Raw genomic sequence first — 18652 nt, 5'->3', positions numbered from 1 at the left:
AATTTCCTCTTTTATTTCATCAATAACCCATTGTTCATTAAGTAATGAGTTATTCAGTTTCCAGCTGTTTGCATGTTTTTTGTCTTTACTTTTGTTTTTGAGTTCTAGTTTTATTGCATTGTGATCAGATAGTATGCATGGTATAATTTCTATTTTCTTATATTTGCTGAGGCTTGCTTTGTGCCCTAGGATATGATCTATTTTTGGAGAATTTTCCATGCACTGCTGATAAGAATGTATATTGTGTAGAAGTTGGATGAAATGTTCTGTAGACATCAAGTAGGTCCATTTGGTCTATTGTATATCTTAGATCTTGGATTTCTTTATTGATTTTTTTCTTTGGATGACCTATCTATTGATTATAATGGGGTGTTAAAGTCTCCCACAACTACTGTGTTGGAGTTAATATATGCTTTTAGGTCTTTCAGGGTATGTTTGATAAAATTGGGTGCATTGACTTTGGGTGCATATAGGTTGATAATTGCTATTTCCTTTTGGTCTGTTCCCCCTTTTCTTAGGTGGAATGTCTTTCTTTATCTCATTTGATCAATGTAGGTTTGAAGTCTACTTTATCAGAGTAGACTTTATCAGCCTGTTTTTGGGGGCCATTGGCTTGGTAAATCTTCTTCCAGCCTTTCATCCTGAGCCTATGCTTATTTCTGTCAGTGAGATTGGTCTCCTGAAAGCAACAAATTGTTGGATCTTCCTTTTTAATCCATTTCATCAAATGGTGCCTTTTGGTGGGTGAATTAAGTCCGTTAACATAAGTGTTAGTACTGATAGGTATGTGGTGATTCCTGTCATTTAGTTGCCTTAGTTGTTTGAAAGTTTGATTGTGTGTACCTAAGTTGAGGTTACTTTCTACTTTTTCTTTTTCTTTTCCTGTAGTTTGGTGCTGCCTGTCCTTTCATGGTTATGTTGGGTTTCACTTTCTGTGTGCAGAATCCCTTGAAGAATCTTTTGTAGTTGTGGCTTTGTGGTCACATATTGTTTTAGTTTCTGCTTATCATGGAAGACTTTTATTGCTCCATCTATTTTGAATGATAGTTTTGCTGGGTAGAGTATCCTGGGGTTGAAGTTATTTTCATTCAGTGCCTGGAAGATCTCACCCCACGCTCTTCTTGCTTTTAATGTTTCTGTTGAGAAGTCTGCTGTGATTTTGATGGGTTTACCTTTGTATGTTGTTTGTTTTTTCTCTCTTACAGCCTTCAATATTCTTTCCCTAGTTTCTGAACTTGTTTTAATGATATGCCATGGGGTAGTTCTATTTTCATCTGGTCTGTTTGGTGTTCTGGAGGCTTTTTGCATCTGTATGGGAGTAGCTTTCTCTAGATTTGGGAAATTCTCTGTTATTATTTTGTTGAATATATTACACATTCCCTTTGCCTGCACGTCCTCTCCTTCTTCAATGCCCATGATTCTCAGATTTGGTCTTTTGATGGAGTTCGTGAGTTCTTGCATTTTCTTTTCACAGGTCTTGAGTTGTTTAACTAATAGTTCTTCAGTTTTTCCTTTAATCACCATTTTATCTTCAAGTTCTGAGATTCTGTCTTCTGTTTGTTCTATTCTGCTGGTTTGGCCTTCTGTTTTGTTTTGCAATTCTGTTTTGTTTTTTCTGAGGTTTTCCATATCCTGGGTGGTTTCCTCTTTAATGTTGTCTATTTTTGTCCTGAGTTCGTTTATCTCTTTATTAATTGTGTTCTTTGTCTCACTTTGTTGTTTATGCAGGTCTTCTATGGTTTCCTTTATTTCTGTTTTTGCTTTTTCAAATTCTCTATTTTTGTGGTCTTGGAATTTCTTGACTGTCTCCTGTACATTTTGGTTGACCATATCCAGTATCATCTCTATAAAATTCTCATTGAGTGCCTGTAGTATTTCTTCTTTTAGATTATTCTTTTGGGCTTCATTGGGTTCTTAGGCATAGTTTATCTTAATTTTGTTGGAGTCTGGATCTGAGTATCTGTTTTCTTCATTTCCCTCTGGTTCCTGTACTAATTTTTTGCCGTGGTGAAACTTGTTTCCCTGTTTTTTCTGTCTTCCTGTCATTGCCCTTGGTGTTGTTATAGTCCCTGTTCTGTGTGCAAGTAAGTATTTTCTAGCTTGTAATAATAGTACTATTGATATTTAGAATGGAAGGGTGTGAGGAGATGGAAAGCAAAGAAGTTAAAGGAAGAGGGAAAAACAAACTAGTAGAAAAAACAAAACAAAGAAACAAACAAAAAAGTTTCAATGATATAAACAGGGAGAGATAGTGTACTAATCAACTGTTAGCTGAGCAAGCATTAGAGAGACAGAGAGAGGTTTGAAAATAGAAAAAAAAATAAAATGAAATAAAAAAATAAAAATGAAAAAAAAAAATTGAAAATAAAATCTCCAAGTTCAAATGCAATACATTTTCAGTCTTAATAATTTTGGTGTTTGTTCCTCAGCCTTCAATCCTGGAGATGGTGCCTCAGAAGTAGTTCTGTGGTTGTCTCATCAAAGGGGAAAAAATTGGAAAAAACAAAATAAAACAAAACCACACAAAACAAAAAATCCCCACAAATTGTCCCAAGTTCAAATGCAACACAGTTTCAGTAAGTTTTTCAGCATGCAGGTGTAGTTTGGTTTTGTCTCATCAAAGGTAGGGAGAGATTAAAAAAAAAAAAAAAAGAGTCTGGAGACAGTTCTGTGAATGGCTATCTGTGACTGTGGCTCACCTCCCCACTGCTGTCAGCCTGCTGTTGCTGGAGGCGTTATTTATGCACATCTCAGGGGTGAGCTTAGCACTCACCTGGCCCCACAGGCTTTGTTTACTCAGAGTTTTCCTGTGAGTGAGCTGCTGCTAGAAGCTTTCCCCTTTCAAAGCACACTGGGAGAGGTGACACTGCACCCACTTTCTCAGGCTGGCATATTTATTCACAGTTCACATGGGAAGTGGGCCTTCCCCCCTCTCCTGTGGAGTTTTCCTCCCACCACCACTTTTACAAGCTTCCCTACTCCTGATTGCTGGGCGTGTGCTGCTGCTCCTGCCTTCTCCAGCCCAGCTTGTTTGTTTACAGCTTACATGGGGTGTGGTTCTTCCTTGCTCTCCTATGGAGTTTTCCTCCCTCTGCCACTTTTACAAGCTTTCCCACTCCTAGTTGCTGGGTGTATGCCGCTGCTCCTGTCTTCTCTGACCTGGTTTGTTTATTTACAGTTCTGTGAGGAATTCCTCTCCCTCACTCTTAGGCGCTCAGGACGCCCCACCGTCTTTGCTACATGTCTTTTGTTGTTGTTGTTATGGCATATTATTCAGTTTCTTTGTTTTTCCTTAGGTGGGAGTAGGTCTGTCCAGGGGGCTATGCTGATCTGGCCCAGGGTTGTCTGTGGAAGTACCCTGAACCGCTTAGCTCACCTTGTGGTCTGCATCTTCCCAAGCCATCTGGGCACTGCCGTCTGGCGGCGGCATGAGAGCCCTCCTGGTTTCTCTGTTTAACGTGAAGTAGAGATGCTCTGCACAGACTGGAGGTTTGGAGAAGTCAAAGTTTTGCCTCTTCTTGCTGGTTTTTCCTGTAAGGTGTCTTTCTAGAGTCTCTCCAAGATTTTTACTTTCTGCTTCCTCCCTCTAGCCACCATCTTGGAATTCCCCTTCCTTCTTGAAATTGTGAAGAATCATCTTTCCTGAGTTCAATAATTTCTTGGAATATCTTGCCACATTTTGCACAATATACTCATCAATGAATTTAGTCACTTACTTTTTTCAATTTCAACATAAATAACTAAGTTAATTGCATATGTAAAAAAGGTAACAAAAATTTTCATTGTTAGTTCTTCTCCATTGCCTTCTGTAAATCTGTTCTATTAATTGGATGATTGCCAAAAAGACTGACATTTAAATAATTCTGCCTTAAAATCAATGTAACAAATGAGTTATTTTATGTAAACCAGAGGCTTTGATAATTTAGTATAATTAGTGATATTATAGTTTAGTTGATTAAAACAATTTATATTAGAGTTGGGCTCCCATGGGTGAAATTACAGGTATTGACTTGTGGATTTTCTAAAATTCCTTACAGACATTTCCTTCTTTTGTGTGAATGATGTCATAAGATTTCATTCTGTAGATTTTGCTAAAGAATAGAGCCCAAGATTTGGTTTCTCAGGTGGGTCCATTCCATCATTAGAATTGCCTAAGCTAATGCAAATTAGCTTAAAAGGTTTCTCTTCTTTTACAATTTCAAGTGAGATTTTTGAAATAATGTCAAATGAGTATTTCGTGGAGATATCTCTTAAAGAGATTATGAAAAAATCTGGGAAATGTCATGAATCTTGCCAGTGTATAAGAAAGAATTTTATGCCTGTATACTATTGAATGATTGTTTGGTAATTGTTTCTATATGTGGCAGATTTTGTTCTGAGAGTTTGTTCACATTTGTGATAAGCTAATAGTGACGTCAAATGGTGGCTCATACTCTTACTACCACAAACATTTTAGAGAGCTACCTTTATCTACTGAAAGAAAAAATATAAGTACTATTGCCTTGAGTCAGTTTGCAACAGTCTGTTGATGATCAACTGAAAGACATGGACTGGAAAGTTTGGGTGTAGAAACAGGAAACATCTGAATTGTTATGCAAAAAAGGGAAGCATTTGTGACTGGAAATGTTTAGAAAGAAGAGAAATTATCAAGAGAGCACAAGACTATTTGGAAGAAATCAGAGGGCATGAATCTCTATTGCTGCAGGAGAAAGAAGACTTGACAGTAGACACATGTGATTAGGAACTTTAAAGCATTTGCTATGCAGAGTGTAATATAAACTTCCTCCTTCCTTTCTCCTGTAAAATTATTGGTAAAATTATACATTGTTCACACTTGTTTTTGGAGTTGGTTAATTTTTTCTCAGTGTGAAAAGGTAGTTCTGCATTATATAGGGGAAGCAGTGTCCCCAACACCACACTCAGGACAGTTTATTGATTGTCCATTTTTCATCACATGAAAAAATAACTGAGAAAAACAAAGAAGGAAAGATTTATTTTGGCTCTTGGTTTCAGAAATTCCAGTTCATGGTTGGCTGGCTACTGCTTTTAGGCTTGAAGCAAAGCAGAAACATCATCACCATCATGGCAGAGGGGCATGGTGAAAAAAAGCTTTTCATCTCAAGGTGGCCAGGAAACAGAGACAGAGAGAGATAAGGAGGAGTCAGGAATAAGATGTTCCCTTCAAAGACACCCACAGTAACTAGTTCCTGTAACCAGGACAATCTAGAAAGCATATTAACATACCCATTTAGTGATATGCCATGAGTTTTCTTAATTAAAAGAAAAAAATTAAAGTCATTTACTAAGAACTAAAGGAAGTTGGCCATAAAAATTTAGGTTTCAAGCTATTTGTGCATTTAGCACGTAACTATATTAAGGAATAAGTGTTTTTTCTTTTTCATTATTATATTATTGTTGTATCGGGCATATATTGTGACATTTACAAGATTCTTACATCATTTTCCTTCATCCCTCCTACCCTCATTCCCGGAATAGTTTCTATACATCTCATTTTTTCATTTTCATATATGAGTACATAATACTTCCACCATATTTGCCCTCCTACATCCTTTCCTTATATCCTTTCTCTATCATTATTACCAACCCCCCGACAGGAACTATTTTACCTTTCTGTCCTCTATTATTGAAAAAAAAGGCTTTTTTTTGTTTAAAATATCTATACCGAGAACTTCATTATGACATTTCTATATATGTATGTATTGTATCCCGAATTGATTCATCCCCTCCATTTTTCTCTTTTTCTACCTTAGTCCTCTTCTTATGGTGATTTTAACAGATTTAAAAATTCTATATTGATTCTTATGTAGAAAGTACATCAGCCAGGAATGAATATTTAATTTGTGAAAGCATGACATACTGCCAGGCATGGTGGCTCACTATTGTAATCCTAGCAACTTGAGAGACAGAAATAAGAGAATTGCAGTTTAAGGCCAGCCTGGACAAAAAATATTATGGAAATCCTATCTCAAAAATAAGCCAGGCACCATGGTACACATCTATAATTCCACGTATGTGGAAGGCTACAGGAAGGAGGATCATAGTCTAAGACAGGCCTGGGCAAAATTATGAGACATCACCTGCAAAATAACTTAAGCAAAAGAGGTCTGGGAACATTGCTCAAGTGGTAGAACACCTGCCTAGCAAGCATGAGGCCTTGAGTTCAAACCCCAGTATTACCAAGAAGAAAAAACAAAATAAAACAAAACAAAATATATATATATATCTGTGTGTGATATAACATGCCTAAACAAGATATGCCTCAAAACAGATTAACAAGACAATCATCTTTATTTATATTATATTTGAAAACTTATAATAACATTCTAAAGATTGCATAATCTATTTTTTTAACAGTACTGGGGTTTGAACTCAGGGCCTTATACTTGTTAGGCAAGTACTCTGCCACTTGAACCGTGTCTTCAATCCTCCATAATTTAATTGCTATATAAATACATGACATATAAAACAATTTCCTAAGTAGTAAAATGTAGGGTTTTCTTTATAATAAAACATGATTCAGTTACTTATTCAAAGATCCAAGATACAAATTGAAGTAAAGGACTATTAGCATATAAAAGGTTAGAGTCTACAGGAGAAATAGACATATAAACAAATAGTTGCAAATATCATATTTGAATAATACAATTCAAACATAAAAGAAAACAAAAAAGAAAAAATATAGTAGATGAGCATGGGAAGCTTTATTTAGGTATGTTGGGGTAAATCAGAGTGGCAGCATTTGAGTGTGTCTTAAGTCAATTTAACCTTTAAAAAATTGCTTTAACTCTAAGTGTTTAGAAAGGCTTGTGCCTTTTTAGAAATGCTTAGTATAGTCTTTATTATGGAAACAATTTTAACATAATATGACAATAAATAGCCAAAACCTTCAAGAGACCACTAGACTACAGTGCTTTTAAATACTATTTCTCCATAAAAAATGTTTCTTAAGATTCCACAATAAATTCATGAATTAGCATGTGGTATCTATTTCAATAAGGTCTGTCATTCCTGAGAGATACAAGCTGTAGCCTGCTTTGTTTGTGACAGCTAATGATAATACAGGATTATAAAGCTATATTATTTTTATATTGGTTATTCCCTATCCCTGTTTGGTGAATTAAATCTCAAGCTTTGAAAATTCTACTTCATGAGCAAGATGGACATTTGGCCACAAAAGGCAGTTTAGCTGCAGAGGAAGCAAAGTAACAGTGGCTGACCACAAGGCTGCTGTGATGCCTGAGGAAAGAGGGAAGGACAAGTTTTCCAATTTGAATGGGACAAGGTTTTGGTGATTAGGGATGCTAGTGCAAAAAGATGGGCTTAGAAGAGCTCTTGTGAAAATTTTGTAACACAAGCCTTAGTAAGATGTTCATTTTAGAGGGTGGGAGGTTTGACTTGAAGGAGAAGCCAAATCACCCAGGTAGTATTAATCCTGTCTCTGGGTAGTAATCTTTCTTCACAGGGAAGAGTACATGAGGAATGCTCTTCAAGTACAGCCCAGTTGAGCAACACTACTTGGAACAGTGTGAGTGATAATCTCCAGTATCAAAGTACCCTAGATACATTTGGAGCTTGGCCTGAGTCAGTGAGAGTTTCAGTTAGACAGAAACCCAAAGAAAATGATGATCTTGTCTCTGGTGTCTGCCTTGGCAATTCTATTTGTTAAAAAGCTCTTAAAAGTTCATGGACATTAAAAAACACCAACTGCAAATCCACTTAGTTCATTTTAAACTTGAAAAGAAAGATAGGTGAGGGATAATTTAAGTACCTTCATTTCAATAGAGAGTTATAAATCAGCTTGTATTTAAAACAAGAAAGGAATTTATTTCACTGCAGAAGTTCTCTTAATTTTGTAGTTTAATTTTGTGGCTGAAATACTGCCTCTAGCGTAAAAATATGTACATTTGTTTCTATTTGGCTTTTAAAATGTACTAATAAAATTGTGTAGCTTTTTGACTACCTTGTAAGCAGCAAGGTTTCAAATAAGAGTAGTTTAAAAGTTTTTATTATATAGTCCTCATGATCCTTAAATGTCATAAAGGAGGAGGTTTCAGTAAAAAAAAGGGAAAAAAAGCTTAATAGACCAGGCTTGAAAATTGTAGTAAACAGGATGGGACTGCATAGATGGCAAAGGAATCTAAGCAAGATGTAACAGTTTGGAGAAATTATTTTAGCCCTATACTCATTTTCTTTGTGTAATTTATGGCTTTAAGAACTTGTAGGCAAATTCAGTCATGAAGCAATGCTCTCAATTGATAGTTAGGCATGGCAGCATTGGCAATGCATGATGTGTAAAAAGTCTTCACACTGGCTTCATCCACCAAAAAGGAAATTTCTTACAGTTTTCTTTAAATTTGTTTTTGAGTTTTCAGCTCTGTGAAAGGATGGAGACCTATCTTTTGAAAATAAGTGCTTGGAAAGGAGTCATAGATAGGCATCAACAAGTCCAGGCCTGCTCTCTCATTCACAAAGCAATGAATTTATTTGTTTTTCCTTTGAACTGAACAATATATAGAGAGAAATAGACCCCAGGTTCATGTGAAATAGCGGCTGAACTGAATTGTTGATCAGGATTTCGAGTTATGCCTAAGAATATTCTGAGTATACTATCCTTATAGCAACCAAGTACATCCAAAGATCTATCTATAAAAGAATTAGTTAATGAATGCAGGTGTGGGTGGCAGTTTCATGTCAGTGGGCCAAGATTGGTCTGATGAAATGTTTCATTTAAATTCTTACCTCAAAACAGAATGGCCTTTATAGTGAAAAGAGTTAAACAATAAATCACGAAAAACCTTGTATAAATAAAATTAACATTAGAACACAATGAATTTCTTAGACTTAGATTCCACCTGGCACATGGTTCAGATCTTCTTCATTCTTACAGTTTTATTCACACTGCTTGAGTCAACTTAAATTCTGTTTTATCTCTTACACCTAATTCATCAAATCATGCTAATTTTGATTTTAACTCTCTCTTTCCTACAACAACAGCTAGTCATGAGGCTACCATTTTTAAAATGATATTTTAACAATTTTATAGTCTGAATGAAGATCTAGTAAAAACAATAGGTTCACTGAGTCCTCTGGTAGGAAGGTATAGGGGTTGTTTTTTGTTTTTGTTGTTGTTGTTGTTTTGTCACATAGCCAATGAATGGTGACTGACTGATCCATTTCTCTCAGCTATCTGTACATCAAGAAGATGAAGTGGAACAATCTTTAAAAACAAAATGATTTTACACTTCTACTATCTAGATATGTAGTGTTCCTAAACAGAAAGCTTAATTAGAATTTGCCTAAAGGCAGCAGGTGCTGGAATATGTCTTATCATTTGCTTTATATATGAACATTTCTTGAAAGAAATGAGACATGGAATTTCTGACAAGAAGGGTAGAATTTTACTAAAGGAATTTGTATGAAGATTAATGTTCATTGAAATACATATTCCTAAATTTTAATCATTTGGACATCTTACTATTACAGTGTATAATTACAAACAATTATACAAGAGAGCAAAGAAAGTTGCTTTCTCCTCAGAATAACTATCTTGTCATTAGACTTAATCAAATGGAATTGCTTCAACAAACATTTTTTTGTACCTACTCTGATGAATAAAGCAATATATTAGGTTCTGCCCATGCTAAAAAAAATAGATGTGGCAGGTATTTTACTTAAAGGAAATCTAGACAAAGGGAAAAGGAAAGAAAAGGATGTGGTAGCATGCACGTATAATTCCAGCTACTTAGGAGGTGGAGGCAGGAGGATCATGAGTTCAAGGTTAGCTAAGGCAAAATTAGTGGGGACTCTATCTCAGAAATAATATATAAAACATAAAGGCTGGAGGTGTGGTTCAAGTGGTAGAGCACTTGCCTCCTAGCATGTACAAGGTTCTGGGTTCAATACCCAGTAACAGTAAGAGAGAAAGAAAGAAAACCCATAAGTAGTCTAAATGGTACAAGATAATAGTTAAAATATGTGCCCTTATTTAGGAATGATTAATTGGTATGCTTTTAAAAATAAAGATGTAATGAGTTTATCTCTTTCTTTAAAATGTGCATTCAAAATTAAGAGGTCCCACCAGCATCTTAAAGTAATGATTGTCGTTGTATTTTGGGAAACCAGCACAGTGCTCCTAGTGAAGGGCATACAGTCATAACTCATAGTAAGACAATAGGGGTTTTTCACACTGGCACTGAGTATATCTTATTCAGATCTGTAATAATGCAGACTATGAATATAGAGTCACCTCAAGTAATGTTTTCAGCTTTTATCTTAAGTGAACTTGAAACTAACAAGAAATTCTTCCCAAGAAAGACCTCTGGTGATAAATATTGCCACAGAGGTAAAATGAGGATGCATCAGACATACATGAAAATGAGAGCGTGCTGCTACTGTCATTTTCCTGCTTCACTATAGTGAAAACATACTCAGAGCTCCACACGTCAATGCAGCTACAATTTGACAGAGTTAAATTTGAAAAATCCTCAAGCAGGACAGACTTAAATGTAAAAAAATTCTATAACGGAGAAAGGATAATAAAGTCAATGAAATTAGATTCTTATCTAACACCATACATAAAAGCCAACTCACTATGGGCTAAAAATTTAAGTATAAGACCTGACACTGTAAAAATCCTGGGCAAAAACAGAAGGAAAATCATCTTAACAATGATCTTGGCAGTGAGTATTGGAGGAGAGATGACACCAAAAGCATAAAAAACAAAACAAAAATAGAAAAGTGAGACTATATCACATTAAAACATCTGCACAATGAAGAATATAGTCAACAGAATGAAAAAACAACTCTCAGAATGGTAGAGTCATACATGAGCCATATTTCTGTCTTTCCACAATGTCAGAATTTATTGAATAGCAAAATATTCCCAAGATACATCAGTTTCATTGGCTTTAATTCACCAAGTACTACCAAATTTACTTGGTGTTCATAGCCACTGCCAAACATAGGTCCTTTTATTTTGATCATAATTACTAATATTGAATCTCAGATCACATATTACACTTCAAACTATGATGTGTGTATGTGTGTGTGTGTGTGTATGTTTTACAAAATGGCTAAGAAAAGTTTAAAACTAGTTTCAAAGGGGCCTTAATAAAGAAAAAGCAGAGAGCTGACACAGATGCAAAGAGAATTACTGCAGGTAGTTAAAGATGATATTAACATAATGAATCCAGGCATAGAGCTGATCAGGTGTAGGCCTGCCAAACCACAGAGCTTGTTGGGTGGGCCATCTCAAGCAGGGGGCCTATGTGGAACTGAGACGTAGAGACAGAATTAGGAGTTCATTGCCTGTGGATCCCAAAATGCATGCACAGGATGGCTTGTGGACAGATCAGTGGATACTGTCCTACTCCAGTGTAAGGCACCCTCCTTTTATATATCCAGATGATGGATTTGCACCATGATGATTGGTCTGGTGTGTTCAATAAGTTCACAAATCTGGTTTTTCTGTCATGGTGTTGACATACCTAAGTATCTACATGCTTCTGATTGAATTAGTAAGTTCATAAGGTAATGTTTGTGCAAATAAGTTTATCAGCCTGTTTCATGATTTATACTGGGCAGACAGTGTGTTTATTTGTACAAACAAGATGCGGAGTCATTCTGCCTCAGCATTTGCACTCAAAATGGAACAACTGCTGTTTTATAAAATTTTTAGGCCAAAGCATAGCCTAAAAATTACTATTCTATACAATAAGAAGTAATGAGAACACTGAGTAACTGAGGGTACAGCTTGATCTCCACCAGTAGAAAGTATTTTAAAGCCAGGATACACCATTAATACCCCAAATATGTACAAAATTCCTATAACTTAATAGTAAGGAAAAGAACCCATTAAAAAATGAACAAATGGCTTACACAGACATTTCTCAAGGTTTATAAATGTCCCCAAACATATCAAAAGGTGTTTGACATCACCAATCATCAAAGAAATGAAAATTAAAACCAAAATGGGATTTCGTCTTGTCCCTGCTAGAATTGCTATCATTAAAAAAATAAATAATAAATAATATTGACTACAGTAAGGATATAGAAACATTAGGAACTTTGTAGACTGTTGACTGGAATGCAGAATCGTACAGCCTCTGCAGAAAAGCATATGAAAATTCTCAAAAAATTAAAAATAAAACTACCATATGATCCAGCAATCCCATTTCTGGGTAAACATTGGAAAGAATTGGGTTCAGGGTTTCAACAAGATTATCTACATGTCTACATTTATTGCTATATTATTAAAAGTAGCTAAGATGAGGGAAAATTCAAATGTTTATTGATGAATCAGTTAAAATGTGCATATACAAACAATGAAATATCACTCAGTCTTTAAACACGAAATCCTATCATTTTTGGTAGGAAGAAAATCCTACATTTATATCTACATGTATGAACATGGAGCACATTATGCTAAGTAAAATAGAACACTATAGAAAAATAAATACCACATGTGTCCATTTACATGAGGTATCCACAGGAGTTAAACACAGAAGCAGAGGCAAATGGTGGGGAGAGGGACAAATGAGAATTTTTGCTCAATGAGCATAAAGTCTTAGCTATGCAAGATTAATACAGTGCCTATAGTTAATAATGTAGCATTTTGTACTTAGAATTTTGTTAAGAAGGTATACTCCAAGTTAGTATTTTTGCCACAATAAAACAGAAATTATAAAAAAGGGAATGCAAGAGAGTTTCAGAGGTAATAGATATGTTTAATACCTTGATTGTGGTACGCACAGGTCCAAGCCCATGAAGTTATATACATTAAACAGGCTCAGGTTTTGATTGTTTTGCATTCATCAATTATGCTTCAATAAAACTGTTTTAAAAATCAAAGGTTAGAGATAGGGTCAGAGTGTGCTAAGAGGAATTTAGAGCACACACAGTATTACTTGTGTCAGGAAATAACAGGTCAACACCTTTGTCCTAATTGTTTCTACTGGTGCCAGATGGATTTCATCCAAAAAGTGATTCTTACACAGAGCCTGATGCTTAGAAGAACAATTTTTTTTGTGTATGTGAAGGAGTGTGTCAGTCATTCCAGGAAATACACTAGGAATGAATAAATAGAGCAACTTCTGGGAACTTCATGGAATAACTCAACAGCTTGGAGTATGAGACCCTGTGTATTGATAGTTGAGTATGGGGAAATTGAGATCAGCTAGAAGTTCCCTATTCTGTTGTAAGGAGTTGTGTTATAAGCAGGGACTTAAATGAGATTGGCACAGTTTCTTCCCAGTGAGAGATTACATGTAAGTGGAGAGGCATAAAAAAATTGGAAAATAATGGGCACTAATATATCAACAACATATTAGGAAGTCTGATTTAATTTGCCTCACAATGAGCATCTTTGTGCTTGAGGGAATGCATAAAAATGACTAAGTTTGGCTATAGTTAATAGAAAGGCATTTTGAACAGGTTTGTTTAGAGCCTGGGTTTGATGTGGACAACATGGATAGATAAAACATAGTCAGAAGGTAGCATCACAAGTGGAAGCAATAAAACTAGACTGCAAGGAGGAAGGAGTTATATTGGGGAAAGGGAATAGAGTAATTAAAATATGACTTACAACATGAAAACAAAAGATGAAAATATTTCCTATCATGTAGTTTATTTGAGAATAATGGAGAAAAGTTGTTTTATTTCAGTAAAGAAACTTTAGTATTTCCAGAGCTTATTTAATAAATCGTAATAAAAATTACTATATCAGTTAGACAGCTGGAAAAGTTCTCATGTAAGATGCATAAGAAAACAGATCCACAAAATCTAGTAAGACAATTTCAGTTGAGAGACAAAACTATGTTTAAAAAAGATCTTAATTTCAAGGAACAAGTGAAGAAGATAAGATTATCACAAATCAAAAGTTTATGACAACCCAGGCTGATACAAATACATAATTACATTAATATGTGCAAAATAAACAGAAAATGTGAGTAGTTACAAAGAAAGCAGTATTGTAATGAGAAAGAGATGTACCATAAGCACAAGTGATTTTCTCTTGAAGTGTACAGTTAATTATATAAATATTTCTCACAACTGACTGGAAAGGGTGCTATCTTCCAAGAAATTCTTATCAGAGATAAGAAGAATCTGCCTAAGCATACAAAAAGCTTAAGCTGCTTCCTTCTCTTGCTGACTCATGAGAAAATAGTGAGAACTCAAAAAGGAGACTGAATTGCATCTGCAGTTACTTTGAAGTTCTTAGGTTGAAGTCTGAAGGAACTAGGGCAGATAATTTAGATTCTGCAGGTAGAGATGTCATCTATTGATCTGATTAAAAAATGCATTTTGGAGACAAAGTAGCATTTGGAATTATGTTCAAGCAGATGGTGTAAAAAAAAATGTCTTTTCTGGGATACAGTTCATCATTTCAGAATGATGAATGCCCAGGAAGGGAAAGAGAATATTTCATTAAAAAAATAAAATTAAGGAAAGTTCAAGCTTTTTCAATATGTGGGTCCTTATAGGGAGGTTTCTCCACTTATTCTTCTCATCTTTACCTTTTGTTAGATTACTTTGGGGATAAAAAGAAAGAAGGCATATTTTATATTTGAAAGCATCACAAACACAACAATGAGCACTGATAAACTGTGAATTGATTTCTTGTTTCAAATGAAGAATCTAATTAATATGATGAAATACACAAGGTATTAAATTTCTACATCTAAGTTCAGAAATTAGTTGGACAAGTGTAGGATGATAGAAAACAAGTCTGACTGCATTTTTGGTTTAAAAAAAGTGAATATAGGTGGATAAAGTTGACTTTACAATTCCACACAAGTCAACTGTGTGATGTGACAGCCAAAAAAGAGTCTAATGAATCCTCAAACTGCGTTAACAAAATTATAGTGGTCAAGGAAAGTAAATTAATAATTCTGGCATTTTGCTCCTCCTAGATCACATCTGGAGCTAGGTGTTAATTTCTGGACCCCACTGACTGCTAATTATCATTTACCCTCAGGAAAAGAATCAGTTATTAAGGACTGTAGAAACCAGGGGAGGTTAGAAGGAGTTATAAAAAAATTGTTGTGCTTAACCTAAAGGAAAAGAAGACATTCATATTAGCTGTTTTGAAGTCATTCAGTGACATTTGGCAAGGAGTTCTGATCTGCTTTTGAGTGTGATTAATGCCAATTTGGGCATAAATTGCAGGGAGGAAGACACTAAGACAATCAATATATAGGAGACTTTTTGTACAGCTTGAGCTGTCTGTCAATAGATGGATAGTGTATGAAACAATACAAGATCACTGAAGATATTCCATATAGAGACAGTTGAATACCTGCAACATGTGCCAAGTCAGCCCCCACTAGCTGATGATATATATATATATATATATATATATATATATATATATATATATATATATATAAAACAACCAAGAGATGTGTGAAGGAGGTTGGCAAGGATAAAAGATATATGAACACTAGTGTATGAGAACAGGGAAAATCAGAACTGAAAATAAATTTATAAATATTATAAATTAAAGCATGAATGGAATTTGCCATTACTGAGAGAAAAGATATCTTAAGAAAAAGTAATTTTGTCTTTGTTTCTATTAATATGCTGTATTACATTTAATGATTTGCATATGTTGAATGATCCCTGCATCCCTGGGATGAAATCAACTTGTAACATTTACAAAGGTTCTTACATTGTATCAAATAAATCATACTTAAATTCACCCCCTCCATTGTTCTCTTTCATCCCCCCTTCCCTGATTCCTGGAATAGTTTCAACAGGTATCATTTTTGCATTTATATACATGTGTGCACATTATTTGCACCATATTCATCCTCCTACCCCTTTCCCTACCACAGCCCCCTTCTCAATGGTGCCAACCCCCACCCCCACGCCTGGGCAGAAACTGTTCCACCCTCCTGTTTTCCAATTTTGTAAAAGAAAAACCATAAAAGATAATGAGAGAAACATGGCATTTTTGCTAATTTGAGCTAAAGATAGCTACACAGGGAGATTCCTTGTGTTGTTTCCATGCATATATATATTACAACCCCAATAGGTTCATCTCTACCAGTCCTCTCCATTCCTCCCTAGTCCCCTTCCCATGGTGGCCCCAGACAGTTTAAGATTTCTATATTCATTCTTGTACAGTGAGCACATCAACCACTTTCAAGGTTTTGTTTTCCTATTCTTGTCCTATCCCTCCCTTGCACAGCCTCCCCTTAGTGTGACCCATGTCCCATAATATTACTGCATTTGCTTTAGCTCTATGATCAGCATATGTGAGAGAACATGTGGCTTTTGACCTTCTGAGACTAACTTCACTTTAGATGATGATTGTTGGTGTATAGAAAGTCTACAGATGTTTGTAAGTTGATTTTGTATCCTGCTACATTGCTGAAGCCATTATGGTGTCTCGGAGTTTTGGAGTGGAATTTTTGGGGTCTTTTAATCTGTGATTAGGGATAGTCTGAATACTTCTTTACATATTTGTATTCCTTCTATTTCTTCTTCCTGTCTTATTGCTTTGGCTAGGAATTCCAAGATTATGTTGAAAAGGAGTGAGAAAAGTAGTCTCCCTTGTCTTGTCCCCGACTTTAGGGGAAATAGTTTCAGTTTTTGCCCATTAAATATGATGTTGGCTATAGGTTTGTCATATGTAGCCTTTATTATGTTGAAGTACATTCCTTCTATTCCTAGTTTCATCAGAGCTTTTATCATGAAATGGTGTTGAATCTTCCCAAGTTGAGCTTTCTCCTAGAGAGTGAAAACAGGAGTTAGGGACAGGATCTGAACCACAGGAGTGAGGTGCAGCATTGGTATCTCTGGGTGGAGGGCAGCCTCCCTTGCAGCTTCATCAGCTAGGTTGTTTCTGCACTGCAGGGGAGTTGCCCCATTGATGCCCTGGGACATGAACTATTGCAAACTCCTCAGGAAGCATAAGATTCTCTAACAATCTGAAAATCAGCTCTTGTGAACTAGGTCCTGTCCTTTGCTACTAATTAACCCTCTTTCCGACCATATTTTTCCAAATGTACATGCCACCCCAAATGCACATTAAGAGTTGGTATAGATCATTCCTTCTTTGCCTTTTAAGAATTTTAGTGCTTGATTGAGTGCAAATAATTCACAGGTCTGGGTAGACCAGTTATTGGGTAAACTCTGATTCAACAACATTTAAATTGATTCCATCTACCACTGAATAGCCATTGTGTCTTTTTCCCTTATCAACCCTAGAGGAACCATCCATGAACAACCTAAGTCTACCCAGGAAGGGAGTTTCTCTAAGATCAGGTCTGATTTTGCTCTGATATTCAATAAGGTCCAGACAGCAATGCCCCATACGGTCTTGAGCTTTCTCTCCCAGCAGAAATTTCATTGGGTTTAAATAGTTTTCAGTGATGAGGACTAAGTCATCCATTTTCAGTAAGATAGCCTCATATTTCAATATCCTGGAGTAAGTCAACCATCTTCCTGGCTTTTGCTGAATAGTTCTGACCTGATGGAGTGTGCTAAGTATCAAGGTCCTTTCAAAAGTTAATTTTAGACTTTCTAGAGTCAATAGGACCATAGTGGCAACTGCTTGAATACATTCTGGCCATCCTTGGGTTACAGAGTCAAGAAATTTGAATAAATGGGCCACAGGTTATATCTTTTCCACACATTCCTGAGTAAGGACCCCAAGGACTGGTCCCTTATCTACATTAACAAATAAATGGAAAGGCTTCTCTAGGGAAAATAGGGCCAGCACAGGCACTATGATCAAGGACTGCTTAAGGATTTCTACTACCTGGACTTCCTCTGGCTCCTAATATAAAAGATCAGGCTCCTCTTTCAAAAGTTTGGAATAAAGTGTTTTAGTCCTGAGTGCATAGGATTCTATCCAGAGTCTGCAACACTCAATTAAACCAAGATATTTTTGAAGTTCTCTTTTGGTCTCTGGTAGAGGTATACCAGTAATCCCCTCTATTCTCTTAGGACCTAATCTGCATTTTCCCTTCCTAATTAAATGTCCCAAATATTTGACCTTTTCTTCAACAAATCACAACTTAGTTTTTGAGATTCTCAATCCTTGGTGGCACAAGAACTTTACAAGACTAATTGTAGTATCTGTCACCTCTTTCTTGGTAAATCCAGATAATAGAAGACCATCCACATATTGTAAAAAATTCATCTGGGAGGAAAGGGAAAATTCCTACAGCACTTGTTCTAATACCTGGCCAAATACATTAGGGAAGTTGGTGAAACCTTGTGGAAAGACTGTCCATCTGTATTGTTGCTTTCTCCCTCTCTGAGGGTCCTCCCATTCAAAAGCAAAGATGTACCTGCTATCCTCCACCAGGAGGCAGACCCAGAATGCATCCTTTAAATCTATATTACTAAACCATTTATAATCTGGAGGTATTTTACTGAGGAGATTATAAGGATTTGGGATGACTGAGTGCTTGCTGTGAACCATCTGGTTAATGGCTGGAGATCCTGTAGCCACAAATAAGATCCACCTGACTCTCTAACTTGCAAGATTGGGGTATTAAAAAGGAACATGCAGTGTTCTAAAAGACCATCCTTTAATAGTCCCTCAATTATGGGTTTTAGACCCAGCTCTCTTCCGGGGGTTTAGGGTATTGTTTCCTTCATATTATCTCACTGGGGGTTT

This window comes from Castor canadensis, chromosome 8, assembly GCF_047511655.1.
Source record: "Castor canadensis chromosome 8, mCasCan1.hap1v2, whole genome shotgun sequence".
NCBI lineage: Eukaryota > Metazoa > Chordata > Mammalia > Rodentia > Castoridae > Castor > Castor canadensis.
This window is presented reverse-complemented; position numbering follows the sequence as displayed.